The 13,838-nt window shown below is 40.4% G+C and overlaps 1 protein-coding gene across 4 annotated transcripts in view; it reads right to left on the bottom strand.

Moving 5' to 3' along the window:
* slc8a2b (solute carrier family 8 member 2b) overlaps positions 1 to 13,838 on the bottom strand; it is a 264,636-nt gene that overhangs the window by 207,494 nt on the left and 43,304 nt on the right. Inside the window, exon 2 of one of the 4 annotated variants that reach the window (XM_088079256.1) lies at positions 411 to 489. The exons of the other annotated variants lie outside the window; for them this stretch is intronic. The gene's annotated coding sequence lies outside the window, so the exon portion shown is untranslated. The remainder of the gene's footprint in view (positions 1 to 410; positions 490 to 13,838) is intronic. 4 annotated transcript variants of the gene reach the window in all.

Here is a 13,838-nt window from a genome sequence, read left to right as displayed (position 1 = left end):
CAAAACATGAAATCAATAAGACATCAGAGCACTCACTAGCAGTTAGGGGTAAAATGTTTTCAGAAATTAAGAAAACATTATCAGTACGGAGTGTTTTTACTTTTGAGGGGAGAAATTGTGAAGTAGGAAAGGGGCAACAAAAATGCCAGGTGTGTTTTTTTTCTCCCAGAATTGTTAACTATTTAAATTAATAGACCCGTTTTTGTTGGCATTTCTCGTTTTGCAATGGTGCGTTTAAGTGGTGTTTGCCCTCTAGGTTTGTTGTATAAGAGTACAGCTCACGGATGCAGAACTGATAGGCAGCTGAGACTCAACTGCTCCACAGCAGCAATTTTTTGTTACATTCTACAGTAGATCATGAGTGGGCTGCACACCCAAATCTGAGAGTGACATTTTCAGATCAGGCTTACTGTTGGGTACCAACAGCTTCTCTGTGGGTCTTCTCAGGCTCTTTTCATGCGCTGTTTCCAGGCAATCTTGTGCATAGACCTACGGAAAACAATGCAGCACAATTCTTATATAACCCAAGTAATCAGGAAGGCTGAAATCATGTGACTAATGCACTTACGGAAGTAAAGAAGTAGATCAAAACAAAAATGTAAAAATGCAGGTTCAGGTCTGTGGATGGGTCAAACAAACACAGGAATTTCCCCCGAGAGATCAGTGTTAGGGACTTTACGAAACTAACTGAACCTTGAGTTATTTTAATGTGTCACCAAGTCTCTTTTCCTTACTATAACCAAACTAACTTATTTTGCCTACATCTAAAGATGTCCAACCTTATTTCTTTTACAAAACTTAACCAGAACAACTTTTTGTTAAGTAGGTATGTTGATCTCGCACACAGTGGTCGCTCGCCAGGTGCCATGCCATTGTTACCATGGCCTAAAATTTCCAACCCCCACAAGTCCAAAATATATTGTTATCTAATTGCAGAGAGTCTATATTTCTGGAGAAACAGCACTTTGGATCAATGGCTGTTTGTTTTTGGGATATCTAAGTGTTGGAAAAATTGGCTCCAATGGGACATTTTTCAGACAAACCAGCTTAAGCATTAAGGGCCGTGGGAAAAATGAGCAGTCCCTGCTTGTTGTCCTCCTGCGGTCAACATAAAATTATATAAAGAGAATAGAATAACACTAACCTAAAGTGACCCATACCATCAAAAAGGTTGTTTGTTCTCAACTCCTTCCCTCTAAATACAACCCACAAAAGTGGCTCCTAAATTAATGTTCCAACCTGTTAGGTTAAGTCTAGGAAAAGAGTCATGGTTTGGGTTAAATTAGTGCTTTTTTTAAGTTTCAAATGTAATGCGATGTGAGTACATTACATTAAAAGATGCACATTTCAGTAATATAAGTGAACATTGCCTTTTGGAATCGTACTGAATACAGAGAGCAGTCTCCAGGGTAAAAGTCTTCTTTGTATGACTCATCCATCCATCCTGTCTTCTTCTATACACTGACTTTGCAGCTATTTTTACTACGTCATCTGAATTCCTCCTTTATACCTGTCATAATTACTATAGCCAGTAGAGGTCTGGCTACTGCTAAGCAATTAACATAAATATGATTCGTAATAAGCTTTTTGATAGATCTCTTTAGCAATGAAGTTGGTGATTAAAAACTTACATTATCTGATAAGAATGACAATTGAAACAATCATCCCCTTTCTTTCACTCTTCTCCTTGTCTCCCTCTCTTTCCCATCTCTCTCCCAGTCGTGTCTGTCTCTACGTATCTCTCTCGCCCTCATTCTCTCCCAGTAAGTCTGACTGACAAGATCTAGCCGAGGGCCACTGAGGATCGTGGACCACGTTCTGTCCGTCAGCCCCCCACCTGTCTGTCACTTCTGTTTCTGCTCAGCTCAAAATTGATACAAAGGTGCTGCTTTTACATGGGGTCGTGTTTACTGTGTTCACGAGAAGAGTACAAGATCTCTTAAAGCTGAGCGCTCCGAGTTCACGGAACTTCATCAAGTTGTGATGTGTTTGTTTAAAATTTTAGAAATGGCAATGGAAATTCTTGATGAAACTCGTGAAATTTAATGTACATTTATAATATGTTAATTTTCCTCTGACATTATGCCTTTGCGTTACCCGCATTACGTGACCCACTCACTTCCTTGAAACATTGTTGGGCTTCAGTGGCTTCGATTCACGATTCTTCTGCCCAAAATGATCATGGTTATCGATATTATCGCAATACTGTTGATATGTGCAGGAAAATGTTCAAAAAGTACTGATACAAACACAGAAATCATTTCACTAAATTGTGTATTAAACACAAACATAATAAGCAGCAGCACTATGCACTTTTTGCATAAACATTAAAATGATAAACATGAAAACCACATCACATGTACAACTTTGGCACCATGTGGCCATGAGAGGTAACTGCACTTTGTGCACACTTCATGAGGAAAAAATGCATCCCTGGAGGCTTCTAGATGCTGACAGTAGCAACCAAGCTTATCAAACCTGCCTGGACTGTGAATGAACATCGTTTATCACACCTTTGAGACTAAAACACAAATATCGAGAGTTTATGAAGAAACAGTGTCACAAACTGGTTTAACTGAGAATCTTTGAGTTTTTGTTTGTCCAGCTTCCATATGAGCAGCTACATGATTCAGTGCCACTAAGAAACGTCAGGAATTGAATTTCTCTAGTTGTGACCTTTAAAGGGCAGGTGATGGACTGTTTCATTTAGTGCTCCTGCTGGTTTTCACTTCAGTGGCTTTGAAAGATTTGATCTTTAATATTTTTGTACAGACACCTGAAGGAACTTTAGGACATTTTCCAATTTTTTCATCTCTAGATTTTAATTTGCTTTTCAGCTTTTTTCAAGTTGCTTGTGACGTTATTCTTTGTTGAAGATGTGATACACTTTGCAAAACATTTGTTTGCAGCAAAGGTACTTGGTGTGTTTCTAATACTGGCCTGTCACTGAAGTCAAGTATGCTTCCTCACTGTGTTTTTAGACTTATCTGTGTATCTGTACCAGAGAAATATTGAAAAATAGATCGAATTGTATCATTACAAAAAGCATCTAGACGGTCTAATGTACAGTTAGTCTTAAAGTATTTGGTTAAAAATACCTGCATGCTAACTGACAATTGCAGTTTCCCTATATAACTACACTACTACTTTCTTAGGCCTTCATATGGTAAAAGCACATACATCAAGGAAAACTGACTCAACAAAAGCTGTAAGTCTACAAAATAATGCAGACAAACGCTCCGCCTTTGAAATACTGTACATAAGAAAACTGTGCCTCAGCTGCTGCCGGTGGAACTGTCCCTCCTGGCTCCCTTCAAGTCATGGCGGTGAAGAAAACATAAACAGGGACTCGTACAATTTCTAACTTTAGGAGATGATAAAATATCAGGTATGGAATTAATCCACACATTCTCTGGTTCAAATTGAGACCTTTTTTTTTTTATTAGCTGCACACAGACACATGATTTAACCCAAGATCCTCTCCAGTCTTACACCTTTTAGAGATAATAAATGGTGGGAAAAATAGTGATAAAAATAGGTAAGTATAGGTATTTATAATGTATTATAAGCCCCATCAGTTAACCTCTAGTTTACAACTAATCAAGAGTATGCATGACACTTGACACGTATAATTCATTCTAAGTTGCATCTATAATGTTTTATGACTGTTGATGTAGTGCATCAGTAAGCATTATGTATGTTTATGAGTGTAGTCATAAAGCATTATGAATGCATTATGATTCACCATGAATGCCCTCAACGCATTACAGATGTGGTCTTCAGACAGTGATACCAAGATATTCAGCACGTCTTCCCAGACAGCTTCATAAAGCTACTTTGATAATTACGATACATCTGTTCTTTGTTCTAATGAATCATTTTTTCTGGTGTTCACTCACTTCACTGCTACTGTACTACTACTATTCTCATCCAGCACTAGAGCACAACTCAATGTTGTTCAGACTCTTTCTCACATTAGTTCCCCTTATGCTCCGGCCTAATTTTCTTTTACAAACAAAAGTATGTCAGTGCAGAGTGCAGTGATGGAGAAAGTACAAATGAATAGAATTATAATACTTAGGCAATAATGTCAGAAGTCATTTTCACTCCACATTCATAAAACCATAAAGTAGTGTAACGCAGCAGTTTGTGGTATTATTTTACTATCTGCTGAACAAATCAATTTGAGCTTAACCACATGATAATAATCAAACAACCAAATGTTTCAAACAATTCAACCAGCTCGACTGCAGAGACTGTGTCACACTGGGAGATAAAAAAGCTTCACCACAAAGTGACAGCAGGAACCAACTCACACACCAGCAATTACTGGTTTCAGCCTGTTTAAGGTTATGTCAGATTACACACCACAGGAGAGTTGATGGTGTGTGACGCTGCAGCTTTAACGGAGACGTTCAAAAGATCACAGACACAGCAGGAAGGAGGAGAGAAAACTGTTGATCTATCCAGAGACAGTTTCTGCTGTGAACTGCCTCTGAGTCACAGTCAAACTCATTTACACCTGCGAGCTCCATCAGTCCTCTCCTGTCAACCTCGCCACTATTATCATGATTGTTTTTAGTCTGTTTGAAATTATTACAGCCAACACAACGCAGCACAGCGTTAGTTTTATCTGTCATCAGCAATAACAGAACATGATAACACAGGTGAGCACTGTTGCTTATTTTTCTTATTTTCAATACAATCTCATGAAAAGACCAAAACCAACAGGAATGTGTCTCTTAACAGGTACTGTGTGTGTATAAAAGCCTGATATATCCTCTTCCTCTGGGCTGTAAAGCTCCAATTTTGTCCAAAAACTTAAAAACACATCAGAGAGCCGCACTGTGTCACTGAGTGTCTTGTTCCTTTATTACCACACACAAACACACTGTGGTTAATCTTGACTCAGTCCCACACACACCATCCTGCTGCCACAAATACTCACAGGAGCACCAAATGTTATTTAATCTGCTGCAAAAAACAGTCCCCAACAATGTCACTATTTCTTCTTGTTTGTTTAATAAAACTGTCAAGGATCCGCAGCCCCCCCCACTCCTGTGTACACCTGACCGGTTTGAGGCTGCTGTGACTGGATTTGCCTTGTTTATCCAGTTTATCCTATAAATGATATTAATGTTTGTTCATTAGTTGGCCCATGGCCTCCTGTTATTTTGTGGTCCCTGGGCAAAGCAAGGTGAGTATCCCTGCTTTTAAGGTTCTCTATATGAGATGTTGAACATTCATATAGCTACAAACAATTTGCTATGCGCAGATATAGTGGAGTTATAGCATTCTGGACAGAGAAAGAAGTTCTTCTGTGTGTGCTATAATATGAGCTCTCTGGTCTTTGAGGTGATAGCCGGGTATACAGTGCATATTAGTGCATTTGAGGCCCTCCCTTCATGTCCCTCTGGCTATGCCCGCCTGACTGTGAGATGGCATTTTCATAGAAGTAAAACAGCCCCTGAAGTATTATACGTCTGACTCAGACAGTCGGAGGAATCTCACAAACCTGGCTGCAGCGCGCATCAGCAGTATTGAAAGTTGCAAAAACATACTGTTTATCATCAATTTTGTTTTATGTGTCTCATTAAAACAGTACTACATGCAGTCCTGTCTAACGTGTATCTGTGGACAAGCTGCTACGGTGTTTATATACACAAAATACAGCCAAATACATTGTTATCAACCGGTATGGTTAACAACGGCTAACATTGCCTGAACTGGTATTCCTAACAACATATTGGTTTTCCAGCCTGCTGAACTGGAACACGATCAACTCGGGTGTGACGTCATTCGACCTCTGAGGTAAGTGAAACACAGCTTAGCACTGTTAGCTCTGTGAGCACTGTTGCTGTTGTTTGCACTGTTAGCGCTGTTACTGGGCGAGCACTGCTTTTGCTTTTGACATCAGAGGTGAGAGCCGTGTGCAGGCAACCCTGGTTTTTACCTACGTGAAAACCAGGGTTGCCTGCACACGGCATACTGTGCTCAAGCCATGGCTGAGCATTTCCCTTTTGGAACTTCAGTGGACCAATGACAGTCTCAAGAACAGGGATTCAAACAGCCAGATTTGTTACATCACAAACCAAAGGAACCAATCCCATCAATTTGCAAAATAAAGGAGTATCAGACGAGAAGTCGGGCGTAGCTAGAAGTTGTTTTTTTTGCAAGTTCAATTTTACTTTAAACTTTTACTTTTAACTTTTCAGAGCTGGCGATCGGAAACAAGGTTTATCAAACATTACCAACACATAACAAGCTGTTTGTCACCCATTCCTGTTTACTAGCAGAGGTTTGTGTGTTTAATGAGCAGAATCAAAGTTAAGTGGGCACATTAAGCTGCAGGCGAGTGACTGCTGGAGATAACAGCAGAGACTAATTTGCATATTCATTGATGGTGCAGACTGCATAAGGTAAAGGTGTAGAGTTACATCCAAGCCATTTTGAAGATTATTTTTTTAGCTGTTTTGGCGTTGAAAGGGGGAGAGAGAGAGGGAATACATGCAGCAAAGTGCAGCTGGTGGAATCAAACCCACGGTCACCACAGTAAGAACATAGCTTTTAAACGTGGGGCACCCACTCAACCAGATGAGCTGGGGGCGCCCCATCCAAGCCATTATAAAGCACGAAAGGATGTTTTTCATCTTTTGATGAACAGAGATGAGTTTTTAGGGCTTTAATCAATGCCTGGAGAGGAACTTGAAGTACTACTGAGCTCAAGCAAGATTTAAGTCTTTGCAAATGGCTGTGAAATTGAGCCTCTCCAGCTCCTCATTGTGGCTTCAGGGCAGCAGGGACAGAACGCTCCTTAAGAGTCTCCTGATGTAATTACACTGACCAGACTCTTCTTTTTTCCCCTGTATAGTGCTGCATGTCCCTGTGAAACCTCATCTCTTCTCTTTGCCTCCCACCAATACTACCACCACGCCGAGCACTCACATTCAGACACTGATGCAGAGCTGCTGTCACACATTGGTATTTTCATCTCTTTTCCTTCCACGGTCCATTTACACTCTCTTGATCTTAGCAACTGTGAGAACCATTCAGACTAATCAAAACGTGCCCATAGGTCAACTGAGAAAGTAAGAAGAAGTCTTTTCCTAATCCATGAAAAGATGACTTTTTGGAGATTAAATTATTTCAGCCACAGGGAGCAGATCCAACCTCTGGTAGCTGTGACTGCAAAAAAAGGAGATTTGTCCTTTTTTTAATAATATAATATATAATATTATATATTATATAATATATAAATACCATATAGTATCATATAAATACCTGACATGGTGGATGTAGTGATTTTTTGGTTTATTTCTTCAACATTTATAGGTTTATTTAAATTAATTTCATAATTAATTCAAATTTGATCTGTTCTATTTCCACAGAACAATACTCGGGAATTAACTGTACCATGTTTTTTTTGTTTATGGGCCTTTTAAAAAATCCAAACCAAACCAAAGGTTCACATTTAGGCACACCGTTTACATTTTATCCGGTTAGTTGTGGTTGCACATAGCAATCACGTTAGAGCGCTTAAGATCTTTTCATGAAATACCTACATTTGAAAAGTGTTTTTTTCAGCTTTTTCCAACTGACTCTTCATAAAGTCATCTCCTCCTCTCCCCATGTGCTATCTCAGCTCATTTTGTTATGTTACATTACCAATGGACAAACTGAAACCTACAGTGTAAATTAACATTTGACAACTTTACTGCTAATTTCTCCTCTGCTCTGATCGCCAACACCTGTCTGCTCTGAGCCTGTGTTGTGACCTGTGCTGCCACCATCACTGTCTTTGTTGCTAAACCACACGCACGTACGCACGCACGCACGCACGCACACACACAAACACACAAACACACAAACACACACAAACACACACAGAGTACTCTCATCACTTGACGATACCCTGCCAAACTTCCTGTAATTGGTTTGAAAGTCTGAACCATCCAAAAATGTTTTCACACCAGAAACTAACCAAATTATGGTTCAGTTTGATCTTGACTTAGATCACCTCTTTTCGCTGGACCAATCTTCGGCTGCTTGCTCCAGACTGTAGTCAGGGAGAGGTTTGTTCACATTAAAATGGAAAGTCCAGAAGGAGGTAGGTGTGAAAGAGCCCTAAATGCCCGGCAGAGTTGTTAAATCCCTGCTAAGTGGCTTTGGGAGTGAGCTCGTACTGCAACTGTTTGTGTGGTAAATGAGGAAAAATCTGGCTGTAATATTGTTAGGATCTCAAACACCTGAAATCTCTTAAAATGTGAGTACTGAAAGTAAATAATGTCCCGTTTTAGCTCCAGAGAGGTAGCCTTTATAATAACAGTTTATGTTGAAAATGCTCTCTGGCCTCTTCTGTTCCCGTTTCACAGCTGACCACTGGTTCACATTATTTGTTCCAGCTCTGACAGCTTTGGCAGCGAAACAAGCTGACTGACTAGAAAATATCACAAAATGTCACAGCAAAAAAGATGGAGAGTAACAAGAGATGTCTCAGAAATGCAGCCCGGAGACAAAACAGCAAGTGCAAGATGGTCTCACAGCAGGGCTGCAGCTAACTATTTTCATTATCAGTTAATCATTTGCTTATTGAATCCATAAAATATCATTAAATACTTCTTCCCTCAGTTTCAGAGATGAGCTGGTTTCTTCAGACTGCTTGTTTTGTTCAACAGTCAAAAAACCCCAAAGTATTCAGTTTACAATGATGTAGGGCTGAGAAAAGCAGCATGTTGTATATACTGTTTGTGTAAATACCGAAAAGAGAAAATAATCACTGAGCAGTATTTCTCTGGGTATAATAACCACTCGTTACTCCCAAGGTATACAGAAGAGCATCTACACACAGACAACACGTGGAACCCTGAAGCAGATGGGCTTCAGCAGCAGAAGATCACACACAGGACATTGAGGCTATAATTTACACACGCTCATCAAAACTAGACAATACAAGACTGGCAAAACCTGATCTGATTCGTCTCAGTTTCTGCTGAGACGTTCAGATAGTTTAGTCACAATATGGCGCAGACAACATGAAAAAATGGATCCATCCCGCCTTGTATCAACGGTTCAGACTGGTGGTGGTGTTGAAATGGTGTGGGGGATATTTCCTTGGCAAACTTTGGGCGCCTTAGTACCAATTGAGCATCGTTTAAACACCACAGCCGACCTGAGTGCTGTTGCTGACCATGTCCATGCCTTTATGACCACAGAGTACCAGTCTTCTAATGGCTGCTGCCGACAGGGAAGATGATTTCCTGAGCATGACAATGAGTTCACTGGACTGAAATGGTCTCCACAGTCACCAGATCTCAATCCAAAAGAGCAGCTTTGGGATGTGGGCAACAGGAGATCCACATCATGTATGTGCAGCCGATAAATCTGCAGCATCATGATGCAGTAATGCAGGCCAGGTGCTAGAATTTAACTGAGGGAGCTGTTCAAATTTGGAAGCAGTCATTTTTTCATATAATAAAACTACTTTATTTTATCACGCAATAGTGTCAGAATGAATTAAGGCCGTATTTACAACCACTAAACAGTTAAAGTGACACATTTTGTCCGTCTGCCTATTGATCTCCTCCCGCTCTGTTTCAGTACCACGGACAGCGCAGCCCTAACATACAACTGTACAAATACAAAAGGCTAAAACTGTTCTGGCAAAGTGATTCTCCAACATGCAAAACCAGCAGAATTTGTACAAAAGATAGAAACAGACCTTAGAATAACATGCTGGGACGTTTAAAGTGCTAAGAGACGTCAGCTGACTGCAGATCTGTCCGCTGGCAATGCCAGTCAATAGAGACGGTGATCACTGACTGGATTAACGTCAGATTACAAACGGCTCACAAGCTTTAATTACACGTTTCTATTGGTTTTTATCGACACAAGGTTTGATTACAAAACAGCAAAGAAACGATACAATTTATAATTATGAATGTATAAAGCAAATTTTATCCAGATTGCTTCGATGGTCTATGCTGTGAATCCGTGGTTGTACAGTGACAGGAGTTATACTGCTGGAATCAGTGTTTTTCCTGGATTCATTCGAGGTGTGGTTTATGTGGATAGTGTGAAGTGAAAGTTATGAGGCACTGTAAAGCCGGCATGTTCTGACAGACAATGCTTTTTGCCTACACGCTTAGTATGTGACTTTGTGTTTGATTGCTGTTTGGTTTAAGTATAAATTGTTGTGCCCTTCTTCAGGTCAAAATGCTACATAGCGTGACTGTGTCCTCACATGTAAAAATGCCTTATGGCGCGTTTGCTCATGAGGGAGCCGCCCCGTCCCTGCTGGTGGGAGCAAACAACAGGCGTTAAACAAAGGGGTCAAAAAATACAACTGAGGGGGCTAAGCCCTGTTATGACCCCTAGTGGCACCAGGCCTGTATCATGTCAACATGGACCAAAATCTCTGACGAATCTTTCAAGCATCTTAAATAATCTATGTCATGAAGATTAAAGTGTGACCAAGCAGGAACTGGCAAGATGTATCTACATAATATAGTGGCCGGTGAATGTGTGTGTACATATACATATATACACTCTTTTTTTATTTATGTTTTGCTTGATAAAGGTGTGATAAATGACATCACCACTTTTAGCTTCTCTCCAGAGCACTGATCTGTGGCCAATAGTTCACTGAAAGTTGAGTCAGCTGTGGATGTGAATGTGTTGCTAAAAGAGGATACCACAGCAAGCCGTGGCTGAACAACAAAGTGTTATCAGGAAGCGCAGCCAGACGTTGGTGCGGGCAGGCAGCCAGATAAGAGAGGCAAACCCCAACACAATACTACCAGCAGAACAAAACACTCGCTCATGCTGACACACAGAGGCAGCAGCCTGCAGCAGCGTGTGTGTGTCAGTGTCGGGGAGCGTTTGATGAGCCAGCGCAGACGACGTCTCTCTTTTTATTTATTAACCACATTTCCAGGGTTGGAGGATTGATACAAGATGGTTTTTTTCTAACCATTCATCATGTTGTGTGTAATTTGTATGTGTGAGCGTAACCCTGGATGTGTGTGTGTGAGGTGAGCCCCCATGCTAAATAAAGGCAGCCAACTAGCCAGAGACTGTGTGTCAGTTATCCTGCGGTAACAATGAGCAATGGCCCCCAATGGTCACAACGAGTGACCCAAGCTCTGACCCTGCTGCTGTCTGAAAAAACAACACAGTCCTCCACCGCAGGGGACACAGAGAGGAAGAGCAACATAAAAGAGAGTGAGTGAGATCAGTCAGCCGGGTCATTTTCTCATGGCTCATTGAGGACTTGGGGATAATTCTTCATCAATTATTTACACCAGAATATGCACTAACCACATAAATAAAGAATTATTGTGTTAGAAATGTCTTTTCTTTCCTCGGGTAACACTTATGGATTAATTTTCAAGAGCAGACTGGAGTCAAACTGAAATGAGATAGAAGTTTCCTGAGAGTTAAACGTGCCCTGTGGACACGGTTTTGCAAACACAGCGTGCATTTTCTCTGCGCCTTATTGCATTTGCTGCCTCATAAAATCTGAGCAAACTCTACTTTTACATATGCGTATTTTAAAATATAATTTTTGGTCTAATTATTTTTTTTTATCGGGGTATTTCCACCTATTACAGCCCATTACTGCCACCAGCTGTTAGAGCCACTTTTAACAGTGCATCGTGGGTACCCAACTACCTCTGTCTTCCCTTAAAGAAGTATTTCACTGCTGGAAAGATGGTCTTTCATAAAACTAAGATGTCTCTGTAGTAGAAAGACACAAATACTTTCGAAATTGGTGCTACATGACCAGAGAAAACAGAGGCAAAGGGCTCAAGAGAAACACGTACAACCCATAGAATGCATTGTGCTGTACCGGACCAATGAGCGCTCCCACTGGTGAGGTGCATTACGCATGTTTGGCTACTTGTCTACAGTTGTAACATATTGCCACCTTGCAGTGGACTTGCTAGGATACTTATTATGCTCTAGGTATCCTTCTTCATCCGCTTTTTACAATACAGGATTGTAAAATAATCCAGCAACTCCTGTGTTCTCTTTGGTAAAATTGCTGTTTTTATCAGTGGAGTCTGGTGGCTTTTATGTAAGGGCTTCAGTTCCCCACTGGAAAGGGCTGTCTGACAGAAAGGTAAAGTGGTGATAATACTTTAAATTCAGCATTTACATATACAGTAAAACTGATATTAATCTTTTTATGTTGGATAACAACTCATCAAATGAGGCAGCGTTTGCTCAGCACTGTTTGATTTCATGACCATGAGGCTGGAGTCCGTTGGGAAGTTACTGTAAACATTGTTATTCAATATATAGGAGTGCAATACAATGGTCTAAGAAGTTAAATTAACTGCAGTCATGTCTGACCACAGAGAGCTCAGAGTTGCATAGTGAGAGCCAGAGGCTTCTACAAGATTCATCCACGTCCGGCATGAACTGTTTCATAACATTAAGTTTGCTGTGACAGCTCAGCAGAAAACTCTGCTTTGTATTTAGTATAAATATTTCATATGAAAAGTACAAACAGTGACCAATACATGCTGCTGCATCACAGGCCTGCAGGTTGGTGAAGTCATTCAATCAAATCTGTCTAAATGTTCATGAGGAGACATACATGCTCAGCAAATTCATATAGTGATAAGAAAAGTGACAGTAAACAACGATATAGATCACAGCTAACAAGACAAATGTGTTTCAAACTGCAGAGGTCAGATGAGGTCACAGCTTGCGGCTGGATAAATGTTTACATCTTATATAACACACTTATCGCCATGATTACAAAGGGCTGCACTGACGACCATACGGCCACACAAACACACACACACATCACAGAGGCTTACAGTGCGTCAGCACAGTATGCATGCGGCCGACATGAAACAGCAGCAGAGGGCAAACAACAAACACTAAAGCTTAAAGAGTGTTTGATAGAAACTCTTTCAGCTGAGCTTTAATGCTGTAAGCTTCTAACACATCACGCAGCTTTGACACACAGTCCTGCAAACACATCAAACACTAAAAGCTGGTAGGACTTATCAACCAGCATGATAATGACATTTGTTTTAATGCTTTCTGCAACTTTATACACTGATGCACTGACAAATTACAGACATATATGCATTTATCTTGACCACTGATAAAGTAGCAGAAAGCATACAGTTAAGCTTAAAACAAAACAGTTTATACCGCTCAAATCATATAGTAGATCAGAAGAAGACAGTAGCTGCTTTCTTCCAGACCAACAGTTTCTCCCGATATGCCACTGATCTTCCGAGACACAGAAGCAGGACGACATTTCCTTTTAAAAATTGAATCTATTTCATGATGTTACACAGGTGTGGTTCAGGCTTTGGTATCGGCACTAAAACTATTCGGATAAGTCTGGGTAAAGAACATGGTTTTATTTGGTTTAAAATGACTGATTCGATAAGGTTAGGGGACAGTCATTGTCATGGTTACAGTAATAACCATGTGATGATGGTCATGGTTACAGGAAACTAATAATGCAGTCAGTGGGTAACAGGAAATAAACAATGTCCTCCTGTGTCAAACCAAAGTCTTTTGTTGACCCATTCATCCTCCCAACCTCCTTCCTCTGCAGACTCTGTCACTTTAATTATAACGTCACATGACTTCTTCCTATGGCTGCTAAGTTAGATTGTAAATATATGTTTTTAGGGGATTTTTCTCACTATAAACTAATGTTGTTTTTCTTGTCCCAACAAATGCCACAAAGAATACAGATATTTTAAGAACCACCCATTTCACCCAACTCAGCCACAGTCCGTTCACTCTGCTGCCATGTGGAAAAAGATACAGAAGTATCCACTGCCGTACCACCAGACTACGGAGCA

Source organism: Plectropomus leopardus, chromosome 6, assembly GCF_026936395.1.
Source record: "Plectropomus leopardus strain MGB_pleo_1.0 chromosome 6, ASM2693639v1, whole genome shotgun sequence".
Classification (NCBI taxonomy): Eukaryota; Metazoa; Chordata; class Actinopteri; order Perciformes; family Serranidae; genus Plectropomus; species Plectropomus leopardus.
The sequence above is the reverse complement of the archived record's forward strand: the minus strand, read 5'-3'. Positions and strand labels throughout refer to the sequence as shown.